At 35.7% G+C, this 22,529-nt stretch overlaps 1 non-coding gene across 1 annotated transcript; it reads right to left on the minus strand.

Annotated features, from left to right (window-relative positions):
* Window positions 1–2,036: 2,036 nt before the first annotated feature.
* LOC112095498 lies at window positions 2,037–2,140 on the minus strand. Its single transcript, XR_002903872.1, has one exon. It is a non-coding gene; the product is annotated as a small nucleolar RNA R71 (small nucleolar RNA).
* Window positions 2,141–22,529: the final 20,389 nt, after the last annotated feature.

Here is a 22,529-nt window from a genome sequence, read left to right on the forward strand (position 1 = left end):
ATTTATATGTACGGTACTATTCACGTGTACGGTATTAACTACGTTACTGTTCACAACACTGTTCACTTAGACGGATCGATGACGTAGCATTGACCGATGATGTGGCATTGACTGATGAGGTGTCACGATCCTGTTGGGCTAAAATTCTTATGTACTGTTGATGGTGACGTGGCAGCATATCAGTGGATGAAAAATCTCGCGTACGGTATTGACTGATGAGGTGTCACGATCCTGTTGGGCTAAAATTCTTATGTACTGTTGATGGTGACGTGGCAGCATATCAGTGGATGAAAAATCTCGCGTACGGTACATGCATCACACAGGATTATTTTCAACCAAACCGCGTTACTGTTCATCCGCGTGGTCAAACCGCGTACTGTTGACTGATGACGTGGTACAATTCTGAGCGTCCAAACTGTTTTTAATCCGATGGCCATGATTTACTCTATGTATCTATGAAAAAGGGGCCTCCCCCCCCTAATTTGATATCTCTGAATCCATTTTTGGACTCCATTTTCTATAATTCTCTCTCCATCTTGTATTTTCTTCGTATTTTAATAAATTTCCATTTTGCCCCTAGTTCAATTATGAGTAGCTAATTTTCTTTCAAGCTTGGGTTGAAGGTGATGTCTAACACGTGTCATGGGCTTAATTTGGTAAATTTATTTTCTCTTCCCCTCTAGTTTTTGTGGATGTTTTGACTTCTCGTCGACAAATAATAATAATCTTGTCTAGATACCGCCTTGGTTACATCGGCTCTCTAGTATAAGGTTATTATTATTTGGCACGATAAGCCCTTAACACCATATTGATTAGAGCGTGGTTCATGAGGTGTGGATTCCCCCCTCATGATTTAATTGACATTAATACGGATTATTTAGCCCATGATGCATGTTGATACGGATCCAGATACCCAAGTACGTCATTTCAATAGATTTCGCTTCAATTTATTCTCACCATTTTAATTTCAATTTTAGAATTTATTCTCGCCATTTTAATTTAAGTTTTAGCATATTCCAAATCATTTCCACCACAGATCCAATCACCAATTCACAAAATTAATTCTACATAATTAAAATCTACCTCCTCGTGGAATCGACACTCGTCACCATTGATCTATACTACAATAGATTCGTGCGCTTGCGAGTACATTAAAATTTGCACAACAAGTTTTTGGCGCCGTTGCCGGGGAGGTAAGTAATTTTAATTCATATAATTAATTTTTGTGAATAATTTCTTTTATTTGTTTTCTTGTATTTTTTTTATTATTAAAAAAAAAGAAAAAGAAAAAAAAGTGAATCTACATTTAAAGGTTAGTATTTCTTTTCTTTTTCTCTTCTTTAAAATTCTGTAATTTAATTTTCAATTTATTTTTCTTTGTAATTTTTTTTGTTTATCTTATTAATTTATTTTTAGTTAATTTATTTCACGTATTTGTTTTTATGTATTTTTATAGAAAGGTTTTAATAGCGCAATAAGGTTAGTATCGTAATTTCTCCCTCTTCTTTATTTTTATTTATTTTGTTCCCATCTTTATTTTTTATTTTATTTGTTTTGCATGCATGGTCGAAGGTCATTATTACCTAATCTTGAACCTATAAACCTTGAACTTGAGAAAACACTTCGCACACACAAACACGTTAAAAATAAAATGGATTTACAAGCACCACAAGAGAGGCCATTTAAGGATTATTTCAGTCCTTTAGCAAATTTGAGCACATCATGCATAAGATACCCAAATGTAGCTGCTAGGAGTTTTGAACTAAAACCTAGTGTGCTAAATTGTCTCCCCACATTTTATGGCCTAGAAAATGAGGACCCATATAATCATTTGAATGATTTTCATGCTATTTGTCAAACATTTAAATATGAGAATTTTTTCAGATGATGATGTTAAACTTAGATTATTCCCATTTTCTTTAAAGGATAGAGCTCGTTCATGGCTTAATACATTGCCTGCCAATAGCATTGCATCATGGGAACAAATGGTAACGAAATTTTTGAATAAATATTTCCCAGTGCATAAAACCTATGCTATTCGCAGGGAAATCTCGGAGTTTACCCAGAGAGAGGACGAGCAATTTTTCGAAACATGGGAGCGATTCAATGGGCTACTCTTGAAGTGTCCACATCATGGGTATGAGAAATGGCACCAATGCCAATACTTTTTGGAGGGATTATTGCCGAATGTGCAAGAATGGCTAATGGCAACGAGTGGAGGAGAGCTAATGTCAAAAAGTGCATCAGAGATTTGGGAATTCTTCCAGCGACAAGCAGACAATTCCCAACAACGGAGTCGATCACTCAGGACTACTAGAAGAATTAAAGGAGTGAATGAGGTTCAAATTGGCGAGTCAACTTCGGGAATCAAAGAAGTCAAGGAGATGGTTGAAGGTCTTGCTCGACAAATAGCATCGTTATCGACTGCAAAATCAACAGAACCACATGGCCATGACTCATATCCAGACCAAGCCAATGCCATAGGTATAATGAGAAAGCCATCAAACTACAACCCATACTCCAACACATATAACCCTGGATGGAGAGACCACCCCAATTTTTCATGGTCTCAAGGACTCCAACAGAATGGACCAGCAGCTCCAGCTCCACCAATGCAACCAATTCCTCAAATTTCTCAAGCCTCTCAGCCCCCATTTAGACCATACAATCAGAACCAGAACTACTCTCAACCCAGACCATGGGAGGATGCATTCCAAAATTTCAAGAATGTTAGTCACTCCACGATTGAGCAACAGAATCGCACCATTGATGGACTACGAAATGAGTTGAGAGCAGGCTTCAATTTACAAGCCCAATCAGTTTCAAGCCTCGAGAAGATGGTGGGACAGCTTGCTTCTTCAGTTCAGACCTTGGCAATGACTGTTGAGAAAGGTAAGTTTCCAAGTCAACCAGTGCTTAATCCTAAAGGAATACATGAAGCAAGTACCAGTTCACCACAACAGCATGGAGAGGTCAAAGCAGTAATGACCTTGCGAAAAGGAAAAGAAGTCGACAACAAAGTGGAGATGCCAATGACAAAAGAAAATCAAATTGTTCCTGTGAGTGTTGAGGACTCATCACCGGAGGAGAAAGAAGAAACCAACCCACGAGAATATGTTCCGAAAGCTCCATTTCCTCAGCGGTTAGCTAAAGGCAAGAAGGGAAAATCCACAGGTGAGATTCTTGAAATCTTCAAACAGGTAAGTGTTAACATTCCTTTGCTTGATGCTATTAAACAAGTTCCATCTTATGCCAAGTTTCTTAAAGACCTTTGTACTAAAAAGAGAAATATGCATGTTCAAAAGAAAGCATTTTTAACAGAAAACGTTAGTTCTATCCTCAAACATAAAATTCCTTTAAAATGCAAAGACCCAGGCTCCCCCACTATTTCATGTAGCATAGGGAACCACACAATTGAGAATGCTTTGTTGGATTTAGGAGCTAGTGTAAATTTGTTGCCTTATTCAGTATTTGTGAAACTTGGACTTGGAGAATTACACCCAACTCCAGTGGTGTTACAACTTGCAGATCGGTCCACAAAAATACCTCATGGTATTGTAGAGGACGTGCTTATCCAGGTAGACAAGTTTTATTTTCCTGTTGATTTCATTGTAATTGACACTCAACCAATACAGGACTTGAGGAAGCACATCCCCATTATTCTAGGCCGACCTTTCTTGGCAACTGCGGATGCTCACATTCAATGCAGGACCGGAAATATGCAGTTGTCCTTCGGCAACATGACTATGGAGCTGAACATCTTCAACATTGCCAAACAACCTCACAGTGCAGATGATGAAATTGTTGATGTGGATTTAATTGAAGCATTAGTTGATGATACTTTTGTTTCAAACCTTAGTGATGATCCTTTACAGACATGCTTAACTCACTTTGGTTTTGATTTTGATATTGACAGATCGGTCGAAGAGGTCAACGCCTTACTTGACTCAGCACCATCTATGGACACCAATCAATGGAAGTCAAGAGTTGAACAACTAGCACCATTAGAGAAGCAACTCATTCCATCATCAGAATCACCACCGAAACTCGAGCTCAAACCATTGCCCAACACTTTGGAATATGCGTTTTTGGGAGAAGAAAGTACTTTGCCAGTAATCATCTCATCATCCCTAAATGACGAACAAAAAGGTAAGTTGTTAGATGTTTTAAAAGAGCACAAAGGAGCATTAGGATGGACCATAGCAGATATAAAAGGTATAAATCCAGTAGACTGCATGCATTACATTCACCTCGATGAAAATGCTAAATCTACTAGGAAAATGCAACGTCGGTTAAATCCTAATATGAAAGAAGTTGTTATAACAGAAGTCCTTAAGCTATTAGATGCAGGTATCATTTACCCAATTTCTGATAGTTCATGGGTCAGTCCTGTACAAGTCGTCCCCAAAAAGTCAGGAGTCACTGTAGTTACCAATGTCGATAATGAATTAATACCCACTAAAGTGACTACAGGATGGCGTGTATGCATTGATTATAGGAAGTTGAATTCTGTCACACGTAAAGACCATTTTCCTTTACCATTTATTGATCAAATGCTTGATAGATTAGCAGGTCATGAATTTTATTGCTTTCTAGATGGCTACTCAGGATACAATCAGATCCTCATAACACCAAAAGATCAGGAGAAAACTACTTTCACTTGCCGTTTTGGCACATTTGCATATAGGAGAATGCCATTTGGATTATGTAATGCACCTGCTACATTTCAACGATGCATGTTAAGCATTTTTTCTAATATGGTTGAACGATTCCTTGAAGTCTTTATGGATGACTTTTCTGTCTTTGGTGATTCGTTTGATCAATGTTTACATCATCTAACACTAGTTCTGCAGAGATGTATCGAGAAGAACTTAGTCTTAAATTGGGAGAAGTGCCATTTTATGGTAAAACAAGGTATTGTTCTCGGTCACATCATTTCGAGCAAAGGTATTGAGGTTGACAAAGCCAATGTGGATCTCATTTCTAATCTTCCTCCACCCAAAACAGTCAGAGAAGTAAGATCTTTTCTTGGGCATGCTGGTTTTTATAGACGTTTCATTAAAGATTTTAGCAAAGTTTCTAGACCCTTATGCAATCTACTTGCTAAGGATGTACCTTTTGTCTTTGATGATTCATGTCTTGTTGCGTTTGAAAAATTAAAGCATTTGTTGACATCATCACCCATCATTCAGCCCCCAAACTGGAGCTTACCATTTGAGCTCATGTGTGATGCATCTGATTATGCAGTAGGAGCAGTATTAGGACAAAGGGTTGATCGAATTCCTCATGTTATTTATTATGCTAGTATGACATTGAATGATGCACAGTTGAGCTATTCAACTACTGAAAAAGAAATGCTAGCAGTAGTGTTTGCATTAGAGAAATTTCGATCTTATCTCATTGGTTGTAAAATAATTATATTCACAGATTATGCTGCTTTTAAATATCTTCTCACAAAGAAATATGCAAAAGCTAGACTAATTCGTTGGGTGTTACTTTTGCAGGAATTTGACTTGGAATTCAAAGATAAGAAAGGGACAGAAAATATTATGGTGGACCACCTCTCTCGTCTCCATTTTGACACAATTACAGAGCCATTAATATTGAATGAGTCATTTCCAGATGAACAATTAATGAGTGTGGAAGTATTACCTTGGTATGCTGATATAGTTAATTATCTTGTTACAGGTAAACTTCCAGAGCATTGGACCAAGCAAGATAAGGCTAAATTCTTTGCAGAGATAAAGAATTTCTTTTGGGATGACCCTTATTTGTTCAAGTATTGTGCAGACCAAATTGTTAGACGATGTGTCCCAGAAAATGAAATTCAGAATATTCTTTCATTCTGCCATGAACAAGCTTGTGGAGGCCATTTCAGTGCTAAGAAAACAGCAACTAAAGTTTTACAATGTGGTTTCTATTGGCCAACTATATTTCGAGACGCTTACACTTTCTGTTCTTCATGTGATAGGTGTCAATGAATGGGGAGCAGTACATGAAGGAACATGATGCCACTAAATCCAATTTTAGTGGTTGAAATTTTTGACGTATGGGGTATCGACTTTATGGGACCCTTTCCCCCATCTTTTGGCCATCAATACATATTGGTTGCTGTTGACTACGTATCAAAATGGGTAGAAGCAATTCCATGTAGGACCAATGATCACAAGGTGGTGATAGCATTTTTGAAAAGCAACATTGTTTCACGCTTTGGATTCCCTCGAGCAATAATTAGTGATGGTGGTGCCCACTTTTGTAACAAAGCATTCAAAGCTCTTTTGACAAAGTATTCAATCACACACAAAGTGGTGACCCCGTATCATCCGCAAACCAGTGGCCAAGTTGAGATCTCCAATCGAGAAATAAAGCACATATTAGAAAAGACGGTGAGGCCGGACAGAAAAGATTGGTCATTAAGAATTGATGATGCCTTATGGGCATATAGAACGGCTTTCAAGACCCCGATTGGGATGTCACCCTACAGGCTAGTGTATGGAAAAGCTTGCCACCTACCTGTAGAACTCGAGCATCGTGCATATTGGGCCATCAAGAAATTCAATTTTGACATGCAGCAAGCCAGCTTAGAAAGAAGATTACAGCTGGCAGAACTTGAAGAAATTCGCAATGATGCATACGAAAATGCCAAGATTTACAAGCAACAAATGAAAGTCTTCCATGATAAGCAAATTATGAGAAAATCGTTCACTCCAGGTCAGAAAGTGCTTTTATTCAATTCTCGCTTGCACCTATTCCCAGGTAAGTTACGCTCTCGTTGGTCTGGTCCCTTTATTGTTCATACTGTTTTTCCACATGGGGCAATTGAAATTAAGGACCCAAATAACGTTGTCACGTTTAAAGTTAATGGTCAAAGATTAAAGCCATATCTAGAGTACCAACCACATGAAGAAGACACCGAAATAAATTTGAGTGACCCACCAAATTTGAATTGATTTTTTTTTCTTTTCGGTGATTTGATTTTTTCTTTCTTTCTTTCTTTATATTATTCTTTTGCTAATTGAAATTATTTTTGCATAAGTGTATTTGTTTAACTATTCAGTTTTCTTTTATCATTTTTAATCATGAGTACCTTACTTAGACCGTTCCTCCTGAACATTCTTAAACCACTTCAACGTGTCAAAACTCATCTCAAACGGCAGATTCAATTTTGTAAAACACATCGCATTTGGGCTCTACAGCCACCAGAGTTAGTAGCCTATGTTGAGGGTTTAGAACGCCAACTCAGAGACATTGAGAGAAGTGTTTACGACATCCAGTTGGAGCTTGAGGTAAATTCAATAAGAGGACGATTTTAATTTTCTTTGTGTGTTTTAATTTGTTTTTCTGTTTGTGTGCTTTAGTTTGTTACCCCGGTGAAGTGGCGGATAACGGTACTCCGTGACAATCAAGTCGGTCCGAACGCATGCGATTACTCATGAGGAATAACATACCTGCTGACATCCGTTGGTTAATCGAAGCTAAAGTACGATCGGCAGGTGAGTTACCTTCAAAATTTATTGCATACATGCCTAGTTGTGGTAAAGGAAATTATGCAAGAAAATGACGAGCTCGAAGAATTTCTGTTGCTTGTCATAAGTGTGCCAGAATGAGTTGCAATAAAAACCCATGTTCTTTAGGAATGATGTCTGATAACAGGGAAGATAAGATTCAATTCATTAGGGATGGCTTGAATAAGGAGTCATTGGATGATATCCTTTTGTCTCTTGAAACGCATCCCAGTGGATATGTGCAAGGAGCGATTCTCCAGTTATGGCCATTATTCCAGAAAGAGCATGCACGATATAGTCTCGAGAATCTGACTATAAACGACCTTGTTTGCCAGTTTATAAGAAAACTGGATAGGAAGCCTATCCTCGACCCATAGAGGGCGTTCAAGCCGTTTCTGGATGTAAAACCAGAGGAAGATGTGAGCCATAGTCGCAACTACCTGTAAATATCTTTTTACTTTACTGTTATATTTGTTTTATTGTGTGCATTATTGTCTTTAATAATTTTATTATTGTTTGCTTTTTTTTCTTATTACTGTTTACTTTTTCCTTTTTACTGTTTCCTTTTTGACTCGCGAGCCACCTGCTTTACTCGTTATTTGACACTGACATGTTACCTCATACACAACTGTGACCCACTGGCACCAAGACTCTTAAATGTGATTTTTTTTGTCAAGCACTCACAAATTATTTTTTGAGAAGTATCACAATGGCAGCTACTCCAAATAGACAATTCAAGAACATTTGTGTGCTTTCTGGATTTACCTATGGCAAACATAAAGAGTTCATTGAGGCAGCCATCGATCTTGGTCGAAGTATAGCAGAGAGAAAATTACACTTGGTGTATGGAGGAGGTAACCGAGGGTTATCAAAAATGGTCTCTGAAGCAGCTTTTGTCAGAGGAAGTCAAGTGTTAGGCATCATCCCAAGAGTCCTAAAACCGTTGGGCAGTTCGTCTGACTCATCAACTGGAGAAGAGTTAGTTGTCTCAGGTATGCAAGAAAGAATAATTGAAATACTTAATCATGCTGATGCTTTTATTTTCCTTCCAGGAGATCTTGCAACACTAGAGGCACTTATCACACTAGCATCTTGGGCCCATCTGCACATTCACTAGAAACCCATCGGTTTGTTAAATGTCAATAACTTTTATGATGGCTTTATTGCATTTCTTAACCATGCAATAAAAAACTACTTCATTCCTTCCCATGTGAAAAAACTTTTTATTTGTGCTCACACTGCTAATGAGCTACTTGATATGTTACAAGCTTATAAACCGGAGCCGGACCCCTGGACCTTTGTGTTAGAGTGTCCAAATAATGATGGTAACAGTAGCGGCAGTAAGAAGTACAAATTAGATTTAACTCTCCGCTTGTAAATATTATTTTCTGTGTTGCACCACCCAGGTGATGTTTTCTAAACTCTATTTCTTTCATTTCAAACATTGAGGACAATGTTTCGTTCTGGTTGGGGGGAGGGAATAATCGACAATTGTGAAATTTTGGTTAAGTTTTTACTAATTTTTTGTTGTAGAAACTAACTGTTGCTAACTTTTTGTGTTGAAGATGGCTGAATATGGAGTGTAATGACTCTAGAAACGCATCTTCATCGTTTTAAAAAAAAATTCAGACATTTTCTTTTTCTTTATTATGTGTTTATGTTTATTTTTCTTTTTTTTAATTTCTCCTCTATAAATATACATTTTCCAACTTTTGAGTCGAAGATGGCTGAATATGGAGTGTAGTTCCTCTAGAAACGCATCTTCTTTAAAAAAAATAAAAAATCCTTTTCGTTTTCTATCATTTTACGTGTAACTTTTCTAATTAGTTTTTATGCATCATTTTCACATTTCTGCATGCATAGTTTCGTTTCATGTTTAGAATAGGTTGGGGGGTAGAATGTTGTTTAAAAAAAAAAATTTGTGTGATTTGTTTTAACATTGGGTGACATGATTAATTTTAAATTTTAGTATTTGTATTATCTTTGGTATTAAGTGATGTTACATTATGTTTGCTACTCTACATGTTGATGTCGGAGACATATATGAGTTGCTTAAAGGAATGAACATGTCATAATAAGTACCAAGTGAGTTTTTGAGCCTATCATTTTTCTTGGAGAGTAACCCTTTTGCCCATTCTTTATACAGCTTAACAGTTTATTATTGTATACACGATCTCTAGATTTCTTTTGAGTTAACCCTTAATAAAAAAAAAGAAAAAAAAGTGTGTTGCTACATTTGGAGGCCCATCTAACTAGTAGATATGGAAGGTTATTTAGAGCCCTAAAAGACGATGGAAAGGCCATCTTTGATCCGTTTGAGCCTTTCTAGCCATCCCTTTTATTAAATATCCATAGTTAACCCTTTTGAGCCTTTAAAAAAAAAAATTTCTTTGTCAACTTATCATCTTGACCCACTCCGATTTGGGGTATTACCCAATATCTTATAAGTTCCACCACCTATTTATGTTTGAGAAAATGTAAATAATTATGTTGTTCAGTAAAGTTATGGGAAAAAAAAAAACAAAAGTTGTTGTTTCAAAAGAAAGAAAAAAAATAAAAATAATAGGTGAAATCCACCTTGCAACTTCTAAAAAAAAAAATTCTCTGCATTTTTCTCAAACATACACTTTGTTTTCCTTATTTTCCTTCTTTGTTAGCCAGGTCCCTAGCCTACGTTACGTCCTAATAAAAGTCCTTCTTGATTTTAGGGAACTATAGTTTGAAGTAGAAGCTAGTTATATGGGCTAAAAAGATGTAGTGATGCATAATAAAAACAAAAAAGATAAATAAAGTGGGTTGACTAGCATTTTTGTTTGACTTGAGTTCGTATTATTTATAAGCTGAGGGCATATTTATTTCATCTTGGTGAGAGCATGTGATATCACTTCTTTATTATTTTCTCTCTCAATTACCATTCATTGGAGTGACTATTTTTATTGGTTTTAATTTCTTTGTGAGAGTGTCACTACTTCCAGTGAGATTTTGGGGTTTGACATGTCATTCTTGAAAGTAGCTATGACAAAGTCTACTGGGCTGATTCATGCGGATGGTTGATGTAGGTGTGATGTTGCTTTAGACTGGAGATAATGCTTATACTTTTATTTGATTGCTATCATTAATCTGACGGAACAAATACGAGTGCTTCTATTAAAAAAAAATATTTTGAATTTGAATTTTGTTTTCGCTTTATTTGCTAGGGACTAGCAATAAGCTGGTTGGGGGGTGTGTTGAGTGTTAGAAAATGCATATTTATAAAGGAGAAAACCGTCATTTTACATTTCAAGTCTTACTAACAACCCTTACTTTTATGTATTTAACCTTCTTGTGATTTAATTACATGTGTTTTATTTTAATTAAGTATTTTATGTATTTTAGGGGCATTATAGTCATTTTACAATAAAGGAGAGATCAGACGGCAAAACGGACATCACTTTTGAACTCAGGACGGTCGAAAACCTTAAGAGGAGCATAAAAGGAAAAATGGCACTATTCATATGTACTGTACTATTCACGTGTACGGTACTAACTACGTTACTGTTCACAACACTGTTCACTTAGACGGATCGATGACGTGGCATTGACCGATGATGTGGCATTGACTGATGAGGTGTCACGATCCTATTGGGCTAAAATTCTTATGTACTGTTGATGGTGACGTGGCAGCATATCAGTGGATGAAAAATCTTGCGTACGGTACATGCATCACACAGGATTATTTTCAACCAAACCGCGTTACTGTTCATCCGAGTCAAACCGCGTTACTGTTCATCCGAGTCAAACCGCGTTACTGTTCATCCGAGTCAAACCGTGTTACTGTTCATCCGTGTGGTCAAACCGTGGACTGTTGACTGATGACGTGGCGCAATCCTGAGCGTCCAAACTGTTTTTAATCCGATGGCCATGATTTACTCCATGTATCTATAAAAAGGGGGCCTCCCCCCCCTAATTTGATATCTCTGAATCCATTTTTGGACTCCATTTTCCGTAATTCTCTCTCCATCTTGTATTTTCTTCGTATTTTAATAAATTTCCATTTTGCCCCTAGTTCAATTATGAGTAGCTAATTTTCTTTCAAGCTTGGGTTGAAGGTGAAGTCTCAACATGTGTCATGGGCTTAATTTGGTAAATTTATTTTCTCTTCCCCTCTAGTTGTTGTGGATGTTTTGACTTCTCGTCGACAAATAATAATAATCTTGTCTAGATACCGCCTTGGTTACACCGGCTCTCTAGTATAAGGTTATTATTATTTGGCACGATAAGCCCTTAACACCATATTGATTAGAGCGTGGTTCATGAGGTGTGGATTCCCCCCTCATGATTTAATTGACATTAATACGGATTATTTAGCCCATGATGCATGTTGATACGGATCCAGATACCCAAGTACGTCATTTCAATAGATTTCGCTTCAATTTATTCTCACCATTTTAATTTCAATTTTAGAATTTATTCTCGCCATTTTAATTTAAGTTTTAGCATATTCCAAATTATTTCCACCACAGATCCAATCACCAATTCACAAAATTAATTCTACATAATTAAAATCCACCTCCTCGTGGGATCGACACTCATCACCATTGATCTATACTACAATAGATTCGTGCGCTTACGAGTACATTAAAATTTGCACAACAACCATAATTCACATAAACTTTGATAAGCTTAATTGATCTTAATCCTTAGTGGATAATGGATGTGCATTCATGTATAATATCTTTTAAGTTATCACGATATAAACAGTCAAAACCTCAATAGCTTGGATATGTAATTTTATGGATCGTAAGAACATATACTTACAAGATAGAATCTATAATATTGATGCTTACGTAAGTTGTTTATGGTAATTGATCAATTAAATTTGTGGCTGCAGTTTATTCAATAAATTGTTTATTGAATAATGATATTTATTTATAAATTTATTTAAAAATATAGATATATTAAAAGTGATCATTAGAACAAATAGTGACTTAGGGGTGAATATGTAATTAATAGAGGTACAACATTTATTAATGGCCTAGCTTTAATTATGAGCATCATATAGAAGGTTAGTTAGGTGGCTATTATTGTCTAAGACCAAGTCTAAAATTAATTAAAAGGAGTTTTAATTAATTGGTGTTTTATTTAATAACATGGGTTGCTAGAGTGCAACTTTAGGTTTTCAGTGGAAGCTTAGAATTAACTTAGTAGTTTTGGTGTGTCACGAGATGACTAGGCCTTAACTATTAAGTTAGAGCTAGAAAACTTATGGGTTTTCAATCCCCCTACTAGCTCAATTCCTAGTGAAACTCTTGACTCTAATAAGTGCCTATATAAGGGAGATGAAATTAGAACAAAAGAATAACCTTTACGTGTAGATTTTCTTCACTAAGAAAAATAAAGTTCTAGGGTTTCCATCTCCGCACATAGTTGAGGGTCTTTACACGCCCACACGTATAAGGAAGACAATTGAGGATAACAGAGAAGATTTGCAACCTTCTTCTTCAGTTCTTCAACAGAAATTTGAGGTATTTCTCTTACCATATGCATGTATACATAATCAAGAAAGGTTCTTGGCCTCCGCTAGTTTTATAAATTAAAAAAGTTATTTTTGAAATATCTAATCTTTTTACCAACACTCTCTGCCCATCTAACCATTTGCGATCTGCGATCTCATTCTTTTTTCTCTAACTCTTCTCAACCTTATATAATGCCTATAAGCATAATCCTTAATGGTTTGTAATTCCAATTGTTACAAGGTGAAAGGCAAAACTTCTAAATTGATTTAAATTCAATTTTTTCCTTAATCTCCATGTGATAGCCATAAGCTTCTTTGTTTATATGTGCATGGATGAATTAATTTATTGGCTTCAGTTTCCTTTGCTTAAATTCTACATGCATGTATGCCTAATTGCTCTAAAATCAATTAATCTTTAATGCTTATCAAATTAAACTTGTTCATGCACCTTTTATCCATAATCTCTAATTATTTTCCTATTCAATAAAATAACATAATTAACTGAAATAATCAACAAATATATAACTAAGGGTAAAATATGTAAATATTATACGAAAATAACTAGCAAAAATGTAACTAAGGGTAAAATATGTAAATATTATATGCTCATCAAATACCCCCAAACTTAGAATTTTGCTAGTCCTCGGGCGAAACTAAAGCTAAAAACAAAAAAAAAAGAAAAAAAAGTAAATCATAACTAACTTTCACAGGTAATCGCGATTATATTTAGCGCATGCAATAAGCCCTTAAACCCTTAGGCGGCCTTAGTAAAAGAGTTATGATTTCGTGAAGGTTTCAATGATGATATCTACAAACATCATTTAAAAAAATAACATAAAAAGAATAACAAATTAAAAAAAAAGACATAAAACTAGCCTCAAAGATTGCATAAATTATGTAGCTCAAAGAAATTTATAATATTGTCAAAATTCTAACTTTAATTCAATTGTCAACCTCTCTCTTTTAATTCTTGTAGTGTATGTGTGTGTGAATCAATTTAATCAAAATCTATTCTAAAAAATTGTCAATATCAATAGCCTTAATAAAAGAATAGATCAAACTAATCTTATCATTTTGATCTCTTTTTTTTTTACAACCATTTATGTGCATTTTCTTTAGATTTTTTCTTTTTTTTAGCACATGCACTAGGCTTTTTCCTTTCTTTTTTTTTTAAAATAAATATATCCTTAGTCAGGAGCTTTCACTTTACCCTTAGGTAGTCTTCTTCTCATGGTAAATTATTCTCTACATCCCCGTGGTATATAGGCCCAAGTTACTCAAGGATAGCTTCACTCTTAATGATTATAGGTAGCTATCTCTAAATATGGTGTTTTTGTGTATTGCATTGTATTGAGGAGGTAAAAATCGAGGCAAACAATTCTTTATTCAATCTAAAATTCTCAATTGAAGTTGTTTCAATGTCAAATTTCAAGTCAAAATTATGAAAGAATATGAGTTAAGAGGAAATTAACATAAAAATCACGTATAAACCAAGACAATATTCAACCCTTTCTAAGAACCATGTTCATTGTCAATCAGTTCTTATCATTGGCTTTTCATATTTAAAACAAACAATTTCTTTTTTTTTTCATTTCCTCTTAATTGAACCTCTTGAACATGAGACCTATGAAAGGAAAATGGAAGTGATCTATCGGATTTTGGTAAATGATACTAACATTGAAAAGCATAATCACCTTATCTCTGCCAACCTCTGTCATGATAAGGTTTAGATTTGGTAGACTCTTAAGCATAAGGCTAAAAGCATTCTTAAAGTGAATCATAGGCACATACAGGGATAGAGTCACCTCTTTGATTTCAGTAACTATCCAACTTATGGCTTATTTTTGTTCACTAAAATCACCAATTAATTTACCAACATATTCTTCATTTAATTCAATTGCTACAATAACAAATAAGTTTTTCTAAAGGTTCTTGAGATATAGAATTGGATGACTCAAATAATGGTTTCATGAATTAAAGAAATCACAAATAGCCCCTTCATGTAGGTTCAAAAACTTCCCACCATTCATAGACTCTATTATATGATGATTTGACATATTTAGACCATTATAAAAATATTGTACTAGCCTCTTTTTTTCAAAACTGTGGTGAGGGCGCTTAAGGATTAGATCATTAAATTTTTCCAATACTCATAAAATTGTTCACCCTCTCTTTGATCAAAATAACTTATCTCTCTCCTAAGGGCATTTGTTTTAGACATTGGGAAAAACTTCAAAGCAACTTATTACTCAAATCATCCAACATAGTAATAGATCCAACTGGAAGTGAATTCAACCAAGTTTTTTCCTTGCCTTTTAATGACAAGTGGAACATACGAAGCTTAATTAACTCACCATCAAAATTTTGAAAACGAAATGTTGAGCATATGTCAAGAAATTCCTTAATGTGCAAATATAAGTCATGTCTCTCTAAACCGTGGATGGTAAAAGTTGAATGTGAAATACTAGTTATGCAACCCAAGAGGGGGTGAATTGGAATTCTAAAAAATTATTCAATTTATAATTAAAAATTGAATGCAAATATGAAACAAATTCCAAGCAATAACAAATGAATTAACTACAACAAAAAGGATAAAGGAAGAGAGAATCAAACACTGAGATTTTTACGTGGTTCGGCCAACCTTGCCTACGTCCACGCCTCTAAGCTTTCCGAGCTTGAGGATTCCACATAGCAAGCCTCCAAGGCTTCAAATGCTTACACTTGACTTCCAAGGTGTCAATAACCTTTACAACAAGAGATTATCCTAATCTCTTAAACCCAAGTGTATCCCAACACTTACAATCAATCAAAACAAAAGATTTCAGATTTGTTTTGCCTCTCACAATTTATAAGATTACATAATGATGCCCAACATGTGAATAGATGAAGCAAGAATGTATTTTAAAGCTCAATGAAGATTGTACTCTCAAGTATAAGCTCAGTAGTCGTGTTGTGATCAACCTTCTTTGAATTTGAATGAGCTTATTTATATCTGGAGCTGAAAAATTAGCCGTTATAAACTGTCGGTCCGAAAACGGTTCGCTGTTAACCATTAACGGTTAACCATTTAGGCTGGTCAAAAGTTACCGTTAGGCCAAATTTTAAATAAACGGTTTGCCGTTTAGGGTTACCCTTTTGCCGTTAGATTCCAGAGACCTGCAAGACGAATATCAGTTATCCGTTTAAAGTAAACGGTTAAGGATTTGCATGAAGTGACTTCTCTGGATATTATCGATTGACCATTTGTAATAAACGGTTCGCCGTTTGTTTCCAGTAACTTGCAAAATAATTAAGCCTTAATCGGTTTTGTTAATCAGTGATTCTGGATGTTATCGATTAACCGTTTAAATAAACTGTTCACCGTTAAGTTCCAGTAGCCTTCCCATCTTTTGTGTTTTTCGTTTTTCATAAACGGTTAGAGCTTTAGGCAATATGTTGCTCTCTGGATGTTATCGGTTACCCGTTTAAATAAACGGTTCACCGTTAAGTTCCAGTAGCCTTCCCATCTTTTGTGTTTTCCATTTTTCATAAACGGTTAGAGCTTTAGGCAATAAGTTGCTTTCTGGTATTAATCGGTTAACTGCTTAAAGGAAAACGATTTACCGTTTATTTCCATAATCACATTTTAAAACAGTTTTTTGCAGAGAAACTTTTTCTAATATGAAAGTTCATCTTTTATGAATCTTTTTCGTTTATTAAGGAATAGCTCCAACATTTTTATTAAAAAACCATTTAAAGTTTGTTATCATCAAAATCAATATTATTAACATATTTATGTTAACAATCTCCCCCTTTTTTATGATGACAAACTTCATTCACTATTTAGCTCCCCCTTAAAATGTTCTCCCCCTAAATGTATGGCTAGATTAAGAAATGTCCAATAAAAAGATTTTTGCTCAAGAAAACATTTTTAAATTCATTTTAAATAATCTCCCAATTATCTCCCCCTTCATCATCAAAAAGAAAAGAGAGAGAGGAAAAACGCAAATCCTTGAAAGAAGTTACCCGGTTTTGGCGAGCGAAAATTTTGGCAGAGTTTCCCTTTAAAAACGAGTAAAACCACTAATACAAAATGAGATTAAAACACTTCCAAAATAGATTAACACCAACTTCATCTTTCAACAACCCAACAACTTCATGAACAAACAAACCAGCACTTTAATATCCAATAAACCACAAATTTCATCAACCAATAACCAAGTCATCCAATTAGCAAGAACATCACAAACATATGTCATCAAAATCTAGAAAGAGCATATAGAGGAAACAATGTAGATAAAAATATAAATGGCAACATGCAAACAACCAAAATATGAGATGTATGTGCGAAAAAAGAACCCAGAAACTATGGAGGCGGAGAATATGTGCTCCCCGGATCATAGCCGAAGTAGCGGAGAAGAGTACGCTGTCCAGCGATAAGCTCAAGCTGCTGATCAATGCTCTGCTGCTGGAAGGTCTGAAAGTCAGAACGTAGCTGCTGGTGGTCACGGGAAACAGTGTCCAACCGATCAAGAATCAGCTGCTGGGGCTCTGAAATCCGGTGAACATCAGCAATCAATTGCTGCACAACGTCTGAAGCAGGGGGCTGAACTGGAGCTGAAGGCGGCATAGAGGCATATGGCTGCTCAGGAATAACAGATGGCTCAGGAGCAGGAGGCAGCTCGGAAGATGAGGGAATGTCAGCATCCATCGCACGCTCCTCAGAGTCTGAGTCAGCTGAAGGCCGAGGGACAAAACGACGACGCAGAGGATGAGGATGAGCTCCTAATCTAAAGTCAGGAAGCTGATCAGGAGGATAGATATCATTGAGCATCTGATCATCCTCTGGAGCAATCAAGGTATCCCGGTTTTTGGAGTTGCTTGTCTTTATCCACTCTCTATTCTTCCTAGAGAAACCGATACTAGTCATGACCTCGGGACCAATCCGTCTAGTCTCCATATGTCCAGTATCAAGAAGAGGCACCTCAAAGAGTCGCAGTATCTTAGTAATGATACTGCCATAAGGAAGCAAGCGGTGATTGACCGCGGGAGTACTCAGCATGTGTCGCACAATAATATACCCGAGGTTAATGGGACGGTCTGTAAGTAGGCTATCTAGTAGGGCAACGTCCAACCTCGTAACCTCATCCGAGTGACCCTTCCTAGGTGTCACTATGCGCTGTAAAATAGTGTGAAGAATGCGAACTTGGAGAGGTAAAAGTTGAGACCGAAAGGGAAGCAAACAAATCTCATCCGACAAGTCTCGACCACGACATATATTACAGACACCATCAGTATGACAAAAATTGTCAAAGAAAAGGACTTTCCTAGAGGTGTATATATCAAGCCCCTCACTAGAGATACCAAGAAAGTCAGCTAGATCTGCATCATCAAACTCTATCGGCACATGGCCAACTTGAGTAACTATCCTATTTGGGCGAGTATCGAAAATTTCCATGTTTGAATAAAAGACTCGCACTAAATTTGGATAAACACGGTCATCAAGGTCAATGGCAGGCTCCCAAGGCTGAAGCATATCCCAAATGCTTCTACCACATACAACTAAGTTATGGAAATCATCAATGTCAACAAAGAAGGAGTCAAGTACCTTTCGACTATCGAAGTGATCTTCGAACCTCTTGGCCAGGAAGGTGTGGGGAAGTGAATGCTTGTAAATTCAGAGACTTCCCATGGTAGTAAAGGATTCCTTTGAAGCACGGATTTACGCCTGAGATTTCTCCGAGGGGGTTCAGCCATGGAGAAACACAATGGAGTGTGAAAAATGCGGGAGAGATGTGATGAGAGGAAAATGAATCGATGATTTACTTTAGAATGAATAGAGGATGTGATTTGAATGCTCAATTTGGTTGAAGAAAGGGAAGAATCAGATTAAAAACGAAGAAACCCGACCCGCGGCAGTTAGGGTTTCGATTTGGGATTTTTAAATTTTGGGCTTAATTTGAAGTTTTGAATCGGTGAAATTGTTCTAAAGGTGATAAGAAATGATGTTGAAGGTTTGGTTTGGCAAGAAAAGCAAGAAAAATGAGGGTTTGAGGGTAGAGAAACCTTCGGCTGCGCAACAATGGCCGAAACGGTGAAAGGGTAACTGGAGAAGGAAAAGAAAAAACCTTTGAACAGTTATATACTCGTGAAAATGGTTAACCATTTATTTAAACAGTTAAGGGGTAACTTCCAGAGGCTAAAGAAAGGGCAATGGTGAAAGCTTAAGCGGTTAACGGCTAAGGAGTAACTGTTAGAGGACTCTCTGTTTCAAACAGTTCACCGATTGTATCAAACGGTGAAAGAGTAAACGGACAGACACATAATCTCGTTTCTGGAACAAAACGGTTCACCGTTTATTTTATTTGTAATTTTGCACATTTTATTTAATTTTTGGCCAGCAAATAATATATTCCAAGATCATTTAATTGATCTGAAAATATTTTATGACCCATTTTAATGCATGATTCATGAGCATGTTTTCAACCAATTTGATTCATATAATCAAGAATTAATAAGGCAAATTCATCATTTGACTATCAAGCTCAAGCATTTCATAAATATTTAATCACAACTAAGTCAATCAATTTAGTACACTCAATAGCATGAATAGAGATGTTAATGCGAAAATTTCATCATCCCAAGTTCATGCAGAATTTTTGAAAATTGTTCTTCGCAAAGCGGTTTTATGAAAATATCGGCAAGTTGTTTTTCCGTAGAAATAAACTCTAATGCAATATCTCCCTTTTGAATATGATCTCTCAAGAAATGATGTCTAATTTCTATATGCTTGGTTCTAGAGTGTTGAATGGGATTCTTTGAAAGATTTATAGCACTAGTATTATCACACTTAATAGGAATTTGTTCAAGATTAATGCCATAATCTCTAAGTGTTTGTTTCATCCAAAGTGCTTGTGCACAACAACTTCCGGCAGCTATATATTCAGCCTCGGTAGTTGAAAGTGCAACAGAATTTTGTTTCTTACTAAACCATGAAACAAGTGAGTGTCCTAGAATATAGCAAGTTCCACTAGTGCTTTTCTTATCCACTTTATAACCGGCAAAGTCTGCATCCGAATAACATGTTAGATCTATATGAGTTCCCCTGGGATACCAAAGGCCAATATCTATGGTTCCACTCCAATAACGGAAAATTCTTTTAACAGCAAGCAAATGGGATTCATTGGGACATGATTGAAATCTTGCACACAAACATACACTAAACATGATATCAGGTCTACTTGCAGTCAAATAAAGTAAAGATCCAATCATACCTCGATACATTTTGATATCTACTTCTTTGCCCTTTTCATCTTTGTCGAGCTTGATGGTAGTACTCATAGGAGTGCTTTTTGCCGTTCCATTATCATATCCAAATATTTTGAGTAGATCTTTCACGTACTTTGCTTGGTTTATGAAAATTCCTTCCTCGTTTTGTTTGATTTGAAGTCCAAGGAAGTACTTCAACTCTCCCATCATACTCATCTCAAATTCTTGGCTCATACATGATGAAAAATCTTTACACAACAACTCATTAGTAGAACAAAAAATAATATCATCAACATAAATTTGAACAATAAGTATGTCTTGGTTCTTATGCTTAACAAAAAGAGTTGTGTCCGCTTTTCCCATCGAAAATTGTTATCCAACAAGAAGTTTTTAAGCCTATCATACCAAGCTCTAGGTGCTTGTTTTAGACCATACAAAGCTTTGGATAACTTATACACATGATTTGGAAATTTTTCATTTTCAAAACCAGGAGGTTGTTTCACATAAACTTCCTCCATAATATATCCATTTAAGAAAGCACTCTTGACATCCTTTTGATATAAAATAAAATCTTTATGACATGTATATGCTAACAACATCCTAATGGATTCTAACCTTGCTACAGGTGCAAAAGTTTCATCAAAATCAATTCCTTCTTCTTGGTTGTAACCTTGAGTCACTAATCTAGCTTTATTTCTTACAACCACACCGGATTCATCCATCTTATTTCTAAACACCCATTTAGTACCTATGACAGATTGATGTGCCGGTTTAGGAACTAATTCTCACACATTGTTTCTTTCAAATTGATTTAACTCCTCTTGTATTGCCATAATCCAAGATTCATCATTTTCTGCATCCGCAAAGGATTTGGGTTCAATTTGAGAGATAAATGCATTATGCTCACAAGTATTCTTAAGAGATGATCTAGTTGTAATACCTCGTGAGGGATCTCCTAGAATTACATCTTTAGAATGAGAAGAGACATACCTCAACTCCTTGGGGAGTGTTTGAGAAATACCTTCTTGATGCTCCAGCTCCGTATTTGTTTGTTCTTCTTGTCTATCCTCTTGATTTTCTTGTGGTGCGTTCTCTTGATTCTCTTTTGATGATTCTTTTTGTAGCTCTCTATCTGCATCATCATTAGCAACTCCTTTCTCCGCAAAGGAGGGGTTAGATTCATCAAACGTAACATGCATGGATTCTTTCACAACTAAAGTTCTTTTATTATAAACTCTATAAGCTTTGCTTGAGTTTGAATATCCGAGAAAGATGCCAACATCAGATTTTGGATCAAATTTACCAAGATTATCTTTTGTGTTTAAAATAAAGCATTTGCATCCAAAAACTTTGAAATAGCCAATGTTGGGTTTTCTATCTTTCCAAAGCTCATAGGGAGCTTTTTTGAGATGAGGTCTAATAAACACCCGATTTAAAACATAGCAAGCGGTGTTGACGGCTTCGGCCCAAAAATATTCAGGTATGCATTTTCATTTAACATGGTCCTAGCCATTTCTTGAATAGACCTATTCTTTCTCTCAACAACTTCATTTTGTTGTGGAGTCCTAAGTGATGAGAATTGATGCTCAATACCAAGATTATTGCAAAAGTTCTCAAATGCATGATTTTCAAATTCTCCTCCATGATCACTCCTAATGCATATAATATCATGCCCTTTTTCATTTTGTAATTTCTTATAAAGCACTTTAAAAGAATCAAGAGCATCATCCTTATTGGATAAGAATAATACCCATGTATATCTAGAATAATCATCCACTATCACAAATGCATAATATTTTCCATTTAGACTAGCATATCTAGATGGTCCAAATAGATCTATGTGAAGAAGTTCAAGCAGTTTTGAAGTAGAAATATGGTTTTTGTTTTTTAAAGAGGTTTTGATTTGTTTTCCAAATTGACAAGCTTCACAAATCTTATTCTTTTGAAAACCAATTTTCGAAAGACCTTTAACTAAATCATTTTTAGAAATTTTTGAAATCAAATCCATACTTGCATGTCCTAATCTTCTATGCCATAGCCAACTATCATCATGTAATGCGGAAAAACATTTATCAAAAGTAGATGCACATTCTATGTCAATGATATAAACATTACCACATCTATTACCAACAAACAAGGTTTTGCCATCACATGAGTTCTCAATAACACAACTAAATTTATCAAAGATAACTTTATAACCTTTGTCACATAATTGACTAATGCTAATTAAGTTGTGTTTCAAGTTCTCAACCAAACATACATTCTCAATTAGAGTTGAAGAG

Source organism: Citrus clementina, unplaced genomic scaffold, assembly GCF_000493195.1.
Source record: "Citrus clementina cultivar Clemenules unplaced genomic scaffold, Citrus_clementina_v1.0 scaffold_9, whole genome shotgun sequence".
NCBI classification, from domain to species: Eukaryota; Viridiplantae; Streptophyta; class Magnoliopsida; order Sapindales; family Rutaceae; genus Citrus; species Citrus x clementina.